Raw genomic sequence first — 13181 nt, forward strand, 5'->3', positions numbered from 1 at the left:
GCTGTTGTTGCTATCATTAATGGAATTATGTTCTTAATTTTTTTTGGACAGTTTGTTGTTAGTATATAGAAATGCCACTAATTTTTGTATACTGATTTTGTATCCTACAACTCTACTGAACTTATGTATCAGTTCTAACAGTTGTTTGATGAGTCTTTTGGGTTTATATATATAAGATCAAGTCATCAGCAAGCAGAGGTTATTTCAGATTCCTCGCCACAGAGCCAACCATAGGTTCTGAGCTACCAGCACTAATTGGCATAGTTGGTGAAGGTCATCACAATCCATAATCACTACATCTCTCTAACCACACTTGCTCACAGGCACCATTGATTACTCCTTCTTGCAAAAATGCAATCAAGCCCCAAAAGAGGCTATCTATTTCTTTGAGCACCTGATCACTGATGATCTTGTTACCAGCTGCCAGAGCCATTTTTTCATCATGCAAATGTGCAGACATCACGTGTGCTACTTTGAACAAATTAGGCATTTGACTAAACATAGAGAAGGCAAAATTCTAGCCTCTTGACTTTGTCTGCTAGACTGGAATGTATTATTACTGGCCCCTCCATCTGTCCTCTCTTTCTCTTACACATGATAAAAATCACCATCTGTGCTTGGCAAATCTCAGCCCTAGAAAGGTCTTGGTTTTTCCCAGGAACATTCTGTTGCAAATGTAATGAAACTAGGTTCGTCTTTCCCATCTCCCCAGAGAAATTAATGATGAGTTTGGGAAAGACCTACCAACAGGAAAGCAGGGTTCACTGTGCTGAACTACAAATGATGGGTGCTATGTGTTCTAAATAATCAACAAAAAGCTTTAAGTGGTATTTTTTTTAAATACCAATATCTATCTGGGAGATCACCAGGGAGCTCTTGTAAAGAGCCAGGAGCTCACACAGGATATCTAATGTAGGAGTACTTTGGGGCAAAGCTGTGAGTAAGTGACTCCAAGTCAGAACAGAGCAGGTTCCATTGAAAAAAAGGGCGGGGGAATAGAAAAGAAAAGAAGGGAGAAATAAACTGCATGGTTAAAGTCTATGAACAACCATTTGAGGATGATTCTGGCAATATCTGGTAAAGCTGAAGATATGCAAACCCCACATCCCAGCAATTCCATGCCTAGGAGCATATACTCAAGAAGATGTCACATGCATGTTTAAGGAGATGCTCATCGTAACCTTTTTATTATCATAGCAAACAAACAAACAAAAGTAAAAACAAGAGACAACCCAAAGATCTCCCAGTAAGGGGGTGGATAAATGACCTGTAGCTATGATTATAGTCATACAATGGAATACCGTAGAAAATTTTAAATGAGTTTAAACTAGGTCTACATGTAGCAATGTGAATAAATCTCAAAACTACAATGATGATTGAAAGAAAGAAAATTGGTAAAGGAATCTATAATGTGTGAAATTATAGATACTATTTATGTTTTTAAAAATTCAATTCTATTTGTTGAGAGAGAGTGGTAGCTTCTTACCTTTTATTATGAAAGATAACATAAGTAAAGGAAGATGCTTAAAACATATATATTATATATGCTTTATATATGCTTTAAATATATATATATATATATATATATACACTGTACACCTATATATATTTTAAGTATATATATAAAAGCATGCATATGTTGGGTATATTCAGCTGTACAGTCCAACAAATATTTACAAAAGGAACAACTATGCGACCTCCTTCAAGATCAAACAATAGCTCTGTAATATTTAAGGGGAATTAAACATAGGGAGTAAGAATATAAATTTAAAAACCCAAAGAAAAAGGCTATGCACCTCCATCAAGATAGTATCATTTTTGGAGAGGGGCGATAGCGGATTGTGGAGGAGGTTTCCACTAATTCTGTAATGTTCTTTTTAAAAATAAAAGCTGAAACAACTGTGGCAAACTACTTAGATTTTTCAAAATATGGAGACAGTACACGAGTGTTCTTTATATCATTTTCTGGACTTTTTGTATTTGGGATGGTTTATAATAATTCCCTGAACTCTATGAAGGATGAGATCCCAAGGGCTCATAGATCAAATAAAAATTACCGTTTCCGTGGAATCATTGTGATAGAAGAAGTGGTAGTAAAAAGTAAATCCCAGTTCAGTTCTTCTGATTAATCTTAATTCTCCTCACTACTGTTTATGTCAGGATCATTTTACTTAAAGGCAAACACAGAAAACGTACCACTTCTCATTTTCTTCTCCAGATGCATTGTAATTTCCGATAGGGACAGAATGGCTGCAGATGCCATGCCCGACATGCTGAATGACACAGGGAAGCACTCATGGAAGTTACTTTTTTGTTGTTCTCCCACTATCTTTTTCAATCCTCATGGGAGTTCTTCCTCTGCACCTGGATAGAAGTTGAGCAACTCCATAATTGAATTGGTCATTCATTGTTAGTTATAAACAAAACAAAAAGACAACAAGTTGGTCATTTTATATTGTAACAGCCTTAATAATGCAAATTTCACCCAGAGATAAGACTTCTCTCTCTTACCCCAGCTAAGGCCAACCATCAGAGAGAAAGAAGTATGGTCATCAACTCCTCTCTTTCTTTTTTTAATTTTTTTTTATTTTAAAGATGTGGAGTACAATTCAGGGTTAGGTATACAAGTGTTCATTACACAAGTACCCTTGTTGATGAGGTGTGTCCTCCTTCCCCTGGCAGTTTCCCTCAACTGCCAATCCCAGCCTCCCTCTACTGGCAGTTTCCCGCTACTGTCAATCCCTTTCTTATAGTATTATGATAATTGTCCAAGGTCTGCTCATGAGTGAGAACATATGGTACTCTGTTCTTTGTTTCTGTGATAGATCACTGAGTATGATAGACTCTAAATCCATCCAAGTTGCTGCTAAGTCCATATGTTTGTCCTTCTTTATGGCTGCATAATATTCCATTGTGTGATGTACCACATTTAACTCTTCTCTTCCTAACTCACTTCCTCCCTCAACCTGCTGAGGCTGTTTCCTCAAGAAGGGGTTAGAGGAGAGAAAGAAGGAAGGAAAGACTGTTGGTAAAGATCTTACTTGAATGATACTGCGGTAAAGTGACTTTGGACTCTCTGGGCCTGGTAGATGTTCAAAGCTCACTCTTCCTCCCACAAAAGCCCATGCTATAAGAGATAAGATAGACAAGTGGGACCTCATCAAACTGAAAAGCCTTTGCAAAGCAAAAGAAATCATCAAGACAGCAGGAAGACAGCCCACAGAATGGGAAAATGTATCTGCTAACTGTATGTCTGACAAAGGCCTAATATCCAGGATCTATAAGGAACTCAAAAGAACCAAAGAAAAAAAACAGCCCTATTAAAAAGTGGGCAAAAGACATGAATAGACACTTCTCAAAAGAGACATACAAGTAGCCAAAAGATACATGAAAAAAATGCTCAGACTCACTAATTATCAGAGAAATGCAAATCAAAACCACATTGAGATACTACCTAACACCAGTAAGGATGGCCATCATTAACAAATCAAAAAACAACAGATGCTGGCATGGGTGCAGAGAAAAAGGAATGCTTCAGCACTGTTAGTGAGAATATAAACTAGTACAACCTCTATGGAAAACAGTGTGGTGCTTTTTAAAAGATCTAGAAATGGACCTTCCATATGGCCCAGCAATCCCCCTTCTGGGAATATACCTGGAGAAACTCAAATTATTCTACAAAAAAGATACCTATGCACACATGTTTATTGCAGCACTATCCACAATAACAAAATCATAGAACTAACCGTGTTGCCCATCACTGGATTAAAAAATAAATGTGGTACATATATGCAATGGAATATTACACAGCCATAAAAAGGATGAAATTATGGACTTCACAGCAACTTGGATGAATTTAGAGTCTATCATACACAATGACCTATCACAGAAACAAAGAACTGAATGCTCTCACTTATAAGCGGATCCTGAGCACTTATCACAATACCACAAGAAAGAAATCAGCAGTAGTGGGACACTGCCGGCGAGGGGGCAGGGAGGCACATAACATCACTAAAGGTACCTGATCGTAAACCAGAGGAAGTGAGGGCCAGTGGGAGGCCCACACTTCACCTGTACATAGACCCCTGATGTACCTAATCCTGACTTGTACCCCACAACTTTAAAAAAAACCTCACTCTTCCTCATTTGGGGTACTTTCCTGGGTCTCTGGAGATCCCTCACCAACAGATCTCTTGACCTGAGGGAATGCACCTTATGGGACAGTTTCTTTTTTTTTTTTTTTTTTTTTTGAGTTGGAGTCTCACTCTGTCACCCAGACTGGAGTGCAGTGGCCGCTCCCGACCACCACAGCCTCGAACTGCTGGGCTCCGGTGATCCTTCCGCCTCAGCCTTCCAAGTAGAATTACAGGCATGCGCTTCCACGCCCGGCTGATTTTTTGATTTATTGTAGAGATGAGGTCTCACTGCCCAGGCGGGTCTTGAACCTGTGGGTTCAGGCAATCCAGAGACAGTTTCTTACCCACTTTGAACCGAGGTCAGGTTCCTAACAGGAAGCAGATGGCAGTACTCAAATTAGGTATTGTGAGGAGAATTGAATAGACCTTGATATTGTTTGGATGTTTATCACCTCAAATCTCATGTTGAAATTGGTCCTCGGTGTTGGAGGTGGGGCCCGATGGGAGGTGCTTGGGTCACAGGAGCAGATCCCTCATGAATGGGTTGGTGCTGTTCTCGTGGTGATGGGTGAGTTCTTGCTCTGTTAGTTCAAATGAGAGATGATGGTTTCAAAGAACCCGGCACCTTCTCTCTCTCTTGCTTCCGCTCTTGTCATGTGACACGCCTGCTCCTCCTTCACCTTCTGCCATGATTGTAAGCTTCCTGAGATCTCACCAGAAGCAGATGCTGGTGCCATGCAGAACCATGAGCCAAATAAGCCTCTTTTCTTTATAAATTACCCAGCCTCAGGTATTCCTTATAGCGATGCAAAATGGACTAATACAGACCAATTTCCAAAGGTATGAGCAGAATATAGGGAAATCACAAGGGAGAGCACAGCAACCCAGAGGCAGTAAGAAGCAAGTCAGAAAGCACTGCTGTCCCTAGGCCTTTGAGGCAAAAGGAGCAAGTAGTTGCTGGCATCTGAAGACAGAAAGGGCCTTGCAGAAAAGTCATCTGACAGGACTGTGGCCTTGGGTCAAGAGTGCATCCAATTCATGACCCCTGCAGAGATAGGAAGAGTAAAGAAATACCTCAGCTTCTCTCTCTCCTGCCAGCCTCCAATTGCTTGCTGATATTCCCTGTTGACTGAGCCCAGCCAGAAGGCAGAGGGTAAGGAAGCCCACTGTCGTAGCAACCCATCTGCCAGGGCACAGAGGGAAGGGGGGAGGGCAGGAGAGAATGAAGAAGCCAGTGGACTAGGACTAGGTCCAGCACACAGGCTCCAGGCATCCTGTGGTCCACCTCCAGGTTTCCTTCTCCTGGGGTCCCCTTTCCCCTGTAGGTGGCCCTGTTAAAAAAGATCTAAGTCTCAAGCAGTTGCCAGAGGATCTGAGTAGAATGCTGGATCCAGCTCCCACTGTGTCGTGAGGGCTGACTGTGCATCCCTTCCCAGCTCCAAATTCAGGAACATCATGTTGATAGATTGAAATTGGCCATGACGGGAGAATTTACAACACAAAAATTGGCAAACGTTATAAATTGCCTCTTTTTCTTCCAGAGAGCTGGTTGTTAAACACTTACCAGCATACCACTGAGCCAAGGTGACCCTAGCCTGACTGTCCGCCATGCTTGTAACCCATGATGGGGCAACAAGAACACAGCAACTCTGCTCTTGCTCCTAACAGATCATCAGCCCATGTACTACCCTCTAGATTTCCCAAGTGGGCATCAGATGTCAGTGCACCGTGACCCTTCTCACCCCCTATCCAACACACACACACAGATCCCCAAAAATTCTTGTCAAGCTTTCTGGGTGGTCTCCTCCAAGCCTCTCTCACTGCCTCCGAGGGAGAGAAGCACCTTCACACAAGGGGTATGAGGTAGGCATAGGCAAACTGCTAGCTCTTCTTAAGGGAATTCTCAGCAAGCATTTGTGTTGGCCCTGTTCTAATGTTGATGTGAGTCTTTTAGTTGTCTAGTCAGCTCTTGCCATTTTACTTTGAAAATATGCCAGTTCTACTGTGTGGTCTGTCTTATAACTCACTTTTGACTCCAGTATATGATAAATTATTGCCAAATGAACAGATTAATTTACAAATTGGCTAGCAGCAAGTGTGCTTCCCAAAAGTAGGGGGAGGCAGCTTTATTAAGGATCTTCAACTCAATTCTTAAAACTCCTGAGCCGAGCTCAGTGGCTCACGTCTGTAATCTCAACACTTTGGGAGGCCGAGGTAGGAAGATTGCTTGAGCCCAGGAGCTCAAGACCATCCTAGGCTACATAGCAAGACTTCATATCTACAATAAACCAAAAAATTAGCTAGGTGTGGTGGCACATGGCAATAATCCCAGCTACTCAGCTGGAACAGAAGAATCACCTGAGCCTAGGATGTCGAGGCTGCAGTAAGCTGTGATTGTACCACTACACTCCAGCCTGGGCAGTAGAGTGAGATCCCAACTAAAAAAAATCCTGAAATTTTTCTAATAAGTCAGTGAAGAGAATTGACAGAACCATCATCATTAGAGGTTTTTATAGAAGGAAGGCCCATACTCACTGGTGCAAGAAAAACTGCCCTCCCCCAAAGGTCACATGTGCGCTGAGAAACACTCCACAGTGGCTGGGTTCAGTATGATAAAGATATAATCAGGTTTTAGGGATGTCAATGCTCTAACTAATGTCTGAAAAGCCACTGAGACCAAAGTATGTGGTCACTATCAGTCCATGAGGCTGAAGGGACTGGAGGGAGAATTGCCAAGGTACTTGGGGTTTTGAGAGAAACCTTGAGTTCAGAACTATGAGCATACCTGCGATGGAGAAGTGAGAAAGTCACGGTGGTCTGGAAGACTGCCCCTCCGGATGGGCTTGCCTCTGAGGGGCAGTCTGGGAGAGAGAGAATCTGTGAGCCTGGGAAAGAGAGGGATTTGTCAGTGGGATCCAGAAGTCACTGTGCCAGGTTCTGACCGGCTGTGCTGAGAGGAATGTGGACTGAAAACAAAAAGATGGATCTGGGATGGTAGAAAGAGATGAGAGAGCACTCCAGTTTGAATGGAGGTGGCCAAGAAGGGAAAGTGTGCCAAGCTCAAGCAAGTAATGGGACTAGCAATGCATTTCCTGACATATGCCCTTAGAATCTCCTCTATTGCTGACTGACCCTAGTGCACACTGACCCTCTGACTTTATGGTCTGCATCCTCCACAGGGAACATGGTGGGGGAGAAGGAACATATCCAAAGGAGAGAGGTCACCATCCTGGGGGTATGGTCTTGGAGAAAGAGGCCCAGAGTAGTAGTAGGGGAGGATTATTCACACAGGAAAAGATGGTAGATGGCCTTCTGTGAGGGGAGTGTCAGGGGCTGTGTTTTGCTCCAAGCAGGCATATGGCACATGTCTGATGATACTAAAGTGTGGCCATTTACTCTCCCAGAGAGTGCCCTGGTCTTTCTAAGGGAAGATAGAGATGGTGAGCACAAGGCCTGTGGCAGTGGGGATGGATGTGCCCAAGAAATTATCAGGTGCAGCTGTGTGTCCATGGGGTCATTCCACACACCCTTAAGTCTAGGCACACCATGGACCACAAAGATGTTGCACAAAATCAACACCAAGATGGATGGCAACACTGAGCACCTGTCAGTGTGCGATGACTCCAGCCAACAATAAATTTGAGCCATTAAACGGGAGATGGTCTAATTGGAAAGCCTGAATCTTTGCCTCTGAGCTACTGACCATTGTGGCAATTGAGCTACTGATACCATCAATCTCCGTAAGAATAGACACTTTGACTTCTCAAACAAGGTGAAGCTGAGTGATCTATGGTTCTGTGAGACAGTGGAGCCCCAAGGAGGCCCGGAGTGGGTGTTGAGCAAATGAATCATTAGTTGGATAGTTTGAGAGCCGAGACAACCAGCTGGAATGCCTCCCAGCTCTGATGTCTTGTCTGCCACAGTGGAGGCACATAACTCACCACCTCCTCCCACACAGGACACTGGCTGGGTGACAGCCATGTGGGCCCACAGCCTTTGCTCTGCAGAAGCCCACAGGGCCCCTTCTGGCTTGGGTGCCTGGTCGGAAATTTTAATCTTATCTTCCTCAGACTCCCAGTACAGTCAAGAAGATGGAACGGGCTGGCCCCGGTTATTCCATGGGCTGACCTTGGAGAGCGGCAGACTCCAATGGGCAGACAGCTCTGCACACCCAGCTGGCAAGCTGAAAATGCCATGTAGGAGTGGGGCACAGGTCATGGGATGCAGTTAGCGGAGGGCAGTCTTCACAGGCCAACACCTGGGGAAGACGCTGAGTCTTTCTCTCAGCCCCAGCTCCAGATCTGAAAGACATTCATGGAAAAGAGCATCACCTTCAAATACCAGCAACAAGTCAATACGGACTTCAATGGTCTGCCCTGTGGCTTCCTTCATTATTGCAAGCACTTATGAAGGAAAAAAAGCACCAGCTTTGAAGTCAAACAGAGCTGGATTCTCACCCTTGCTCTGCTTACCAGCAGCATGATCCTGGGCAGATGACTTCCCTTGTCAGAGCCCAACTTCCCCATCTGAAGTAGGAGCTATGGAGATTATGTAAGACAACACGCATGACCCATGTAGCAACCATGTGGCAGATATCGTTATTCAGATTTTATCAGGCCAAATTCAGGCAGCTCCAACCTTACAGAGTGTGTCTTCCTTGTTGCAAACCCCTGAGCCCCTTCCTTCTTATTCCATTGACTCCCAAAGGTCTGGAAGTTGGGCCCAAGGCATGGGGGACCTGCTGGCTCCCACATACCATCCTGCCTAAACTTCTGCAGGTTTTATAGTCTCAGTAGCCTCTGCACAGGGTCCTTGCATTGAAACTGGGCTCAGGGCTGTAAGCAGTGTTTCTTAACAAGGGGCGGCGGGCATCAGAATCACCAGGAGACCCCACCAACAAATTTTAGCTCAGTAGGTCTGGAATGGGGCCCAGCTGTCTCTGTGCTTTTACAAGCTCCTTAATTGATCCTGATGTGCACCCCCAGTTGAGAATCACTGAACCAAAGAAATGATTCTGCACATTTCAGACATTAGATAACCGTGTAGGGGAGAGAGAGTGAGGGGAGGGTGTGGGGAAGTAGGAAGAGATGGTACAGAGACCTTTCCAGTTGAAATTGTGTTAGGTATGAGGGGGGGTTCATATCTTAGCGGGCCCTCCCATCAAGACCCCCCTCTTGTCCTTGAACTGCTAATTCCAAAACACCTGCAACTCCAGAGACAAGGTCAGTCTGGGACTGTGCCTTCCCCCCACTCCCACCTCTTGCTTGAAGTCCCAGTAGCTATTGGACGGCTCAGGGTTTCCTCTTTGTGTGATGCTCAGAGCCGCAGCCTCAAAATGAAACGCTTCTCTCTTGCTTTTGTGTTGCTTTGGAGCCAGCTGCCCCCACAGATGAGTGGTGTGACCTCACAGGCCACTGAGGACTGTGACCTCCTGTGCTGCTGTCCCAGCCAGAACTCTGTCCTTGAAAGGAGGGCTCCCTGTGCCTCCTGTCAGGTGACTGGAGGTTCTGTCCCTGGCCACAGTCCCAGTGGGGACAAAGACCTACAAAGCTCACATGCCCTTTAGCTGCCCCCTCCCCCTCTGTTCTTGTTTAGCTGCTTTTGTGTGCCTCCCTTTGAGTTCCCAGCCCCCATTTCTCTCCAGAGGGTACTGATGAGCCAGACCTCGGAACACATCAGAAGCAGCCAGAGGCTGTGTCCGGTGAGGCTGCCATGCATTTCACTGAGCAAACATCACCTTGGGCAACAGGCCCACTCGGTTGTCCTGGCAACGTGGGTAGCTGTTGTCGTGGGGGTGTTCCATGCCCTCATTCCGGCTCTCCAAGGTCCCTTGTCCTAGCTTTCTTTCCCAGACCCTTTCAACAGGCCCACGGCTTCCTGGCGCCACCCCACATGAACTATTCTTCAGTTTGGAGTAGCTCTGTCTTGATCAGCAAAAAAGACACCTGACTTAGCTATCAAAGGAATAGATTGAAGCCTTTCCTTTCCTCAAAACCCTCCATCCTCTCATCTCTCTCAAAGCCAAAGTCTTTACTGTGGCCCACAAAGTCCTCTGGGGTCTGGCCTCCGTTTCTTCACTGACCTCAATTCTCCCCAGTCTTTCTCTTACCAACCGCTCAGGCACCTGGCCTTCTCATTATTCTCAGATGCACCAAGCAGGCTTGCACCTCAGACCCCTTACATGTACTATTATACACTCTGTAGCTGATTTCTGTGTGTTAGTTTCCTCTTCCTTCAGGTCCCTGCTCAAATGTCGCCTCCTCAGAGAGGCCCCCGGCCCCTCTCCCTAACATGGCAGCCCTGCACCCTGTCATCCTCACTCTTTTTGCCTAGCTTTGTCTTTCCTCATAGCACATTTTAATCCCTGCCACTATGTTGCAGACTCCGTTTGTTGTTGGTTGAGTGTCTGTCTTGCCCGCTGGAATCCACCTTCTCAGGGCAGACCTGGGACCTAGAACAGGGGCAGACACATAGTCTACATTCAATAGGCATTTGTAAAGTAAATGAATGAATGACTCAACATGGATACGAAGGCTGGCCCTGCTACCTGGTAGCTTTATGACATTGCACAGCCTCCTAGTCACCCTAAGCCTTGGGCCACCTGACTCAGGGGTGCCTTTGATGTGATCGTTGCCAGCTGGAGTGCCCAGGCTGAGCGAGGCGGTGCATAGGGACTGGGCCCAAAGGACTCCACACGTGGGAGGGGTGTTGTCTTTCTGTGCTGTGCTAGCTGCATTCAGAATGCTCTTGCCTGGAGGTCCCTGAACACCCACACTCTTCCAGGGCTCCTGCAGTTCTGTGATCTGCCAGGGAAGGTGCAAGATGCCCAAGGAAAAGACAGCCAGCCACAGGTGAGGCAAGAGCCTGTCTCCTGCAGAAGGCTCAGCATTCCCACGGGACAGCCACAGCCTCCCCAGAGCAGACCAGTCCATCTCGGCCTTCCCTCCTACCTTCTTTCCTCGAAGGCCTAGGGACCACCTCCGCCAGCCAGATAAGACATCCCCACACGAGTCTAGCAGCCCCTCCCTCGCTCAGCTCCTGCAGCCTCTCGCCTCTCACGCTTTCTGCTGATGGGAGGACACCCAGCCAGTCACCACAGAGCTGGGTTTCACTGACTTTCTCAGGGGTGCCCTTGTGGTAGGGTCAAAAGTGTTCCAAGGCAGAGATTCACAATGTTTCTTTCTCAGCGGACCATGCCCATTTCTGACACTTTAGGAAATCTTCTGCCCCATGCAAGTTTCTCCTGTTACCAGTTTGATGTAAAGATATTTCCTTCACATGTCTGTTTATCACGTCTGCCATTTTTCAGAGAAGACTGGACCAGCAAACATGTACGGCATCAAGTGCACCCTAGACAGGGAGTGTGGACAAAGCACTGGGGGGGATACAGAATACACAGGATCCCAGTCCTCGCCCTCAAGGACTTCCTGTGCCTGTGACTTGGGGGGAACTATGGGAATTTGGACAAGCAGTCTACCTCATTAAGGGCCAATGAAATGCACCAACACAGAAGACAGTGTAGTGTTCAGGTGAGAAGTCCATGGTATCTGCATTTCCTGAGTTTAGACTACGGAATAAGACACTTGCTCAGTCGGTTTACACTTGTCGTTCAACACAAGGAAGAGGGGCTAGTTAGGTACCTGGAGATCAAGGACAGACTCATGATCCCATGAGCAAACTTATCAATGAGTTAATGACATAAAAGGCAAATCAGTAAGGGAGTCAAAGGGCAAGAATAATGGCATGACAGACTAGGGACCTCTCCGCAGGCTAGACCTCCAATAAATGTGAAGCATTGCCTTTGAGACAAGGACATTCACACTGAAAGAGGATGCATTTTGACAATCATTCATTAAAAAAGCATAGAAGTGTTTAAACGGGCCACAAGTTTAATTGGCACTAACCATGATAGACACTGAAAAAACACAAAAGTGATAGAGAAGCTGGCTGGTATAAACATTTTGCTCTTTGGAACTAGAAAATAATGGGTTCAAATTCCAGCTCTACTACTTACTAACTGGGTGAACTTGGGTTATTTGCAGCCCTCTCTGAAACTAATAATCTAACTGAATGAGAGGGCAATGTCTTCTCTCAGGATCATTGTGAGAATTAGCAACAAGTTTAGGGAGAGGTTCTAGTCCAGGGCCTGGCAGAACTCAACAGAACCTAGCATAGAGAAAACACTCAATAAATGGTCATCATTAGCAATTCACCTGCTATGGAAATGTAGAACCTAAATTTTTAAAAGCTAGTAGGAGTCCTTCTCTACCCTGTACCTTTCCAACCTCTCTGATGTATTATGTCCAGATCCAGGCTTTATCCTTAAGACAAATTAGAAAGTGACCACGTCACTGAGACCTCAGATGAGAGAACTGGGCAGAGTCCACCTGAGAAAAACTCTCCAGACACATGTAGTTGTTGTTGTTGCTGTTTACATGTTTAAAGGACCACCAAGTTAAGAAGAAGGACATGGTATGCTGCTCCAAAGAGCCAAATTAGAGGCGAAAAGAAATTAGTGGGGAAGGACTCAGCTCAAAGTAAGAGGAAACGGAGCTATCCACAATGAAATGTGCTATCCTACAAAGTCACAAGCTCCTTATCCCTAGAAGTATCTGAGCAGAAAGCAGATGACCATCTGTCAGAAATATTACAGAAGGGATTTTTGAGCCCAAGTCCCTTGCAATCAAACAAACCCAGGTTTCTGAAATTAGGGTGGTAACTTGAGCAGGTTAAACTCTTTGAACCTCAATGTCCTTATCTATAAAATGAGAATAATACTACTTATCTCAAATAGTACTCTAAGGTTGAAGTCTACATGCATCCAGCAGTACCACAGTATGTTCATTCTCCCCTACATAGAGTAAAAAGCAGGGCTGTATGACCTCTAAAATGTCTTCTATGGGGCTAAGAATTGCAGTGCAACCACAAAGACACTCCTAGAAGATAAACAGACCCCACATACCAGGCTAAGAATGGACCAGCTTCAGATGAGCACACTAGCCTGAGCAGGCAACCTGGCAGTCAGTGGTAACAACATGGGGCCAG

At 45.4% G+C, this 13181-nt stretch overlaps 1 protein-coding gene across 1 annotated transcript in view; it reads left to right on the forward strand.

Moving 5' to 3' along the window:
- Positions 1 to 13181, forward strand: part of KIF6 (kinesin family member 6) — a 99456-nt gene that overhangs the window by 63268 nt on the left and 23007 nt on the right. The window lies entirely within an intron of this gene.

This window comes from Carlito syrichta, unplaced genomic scaffold (assembly GCF_000164805.1).
Source record: "Carlito syrichta isolate Samal-C Ts95f unplaced genomic scaffold, Tarsius_syrichta-2.0.1 Scaffold310924, whole genome shotgun sequence".
Classification (NCBI taxonomy): Eukaryota; Metazoa; Chordata; class Mammalia; order Primates; family Tarsiidae; genus Carlito; species Carlito syrichta.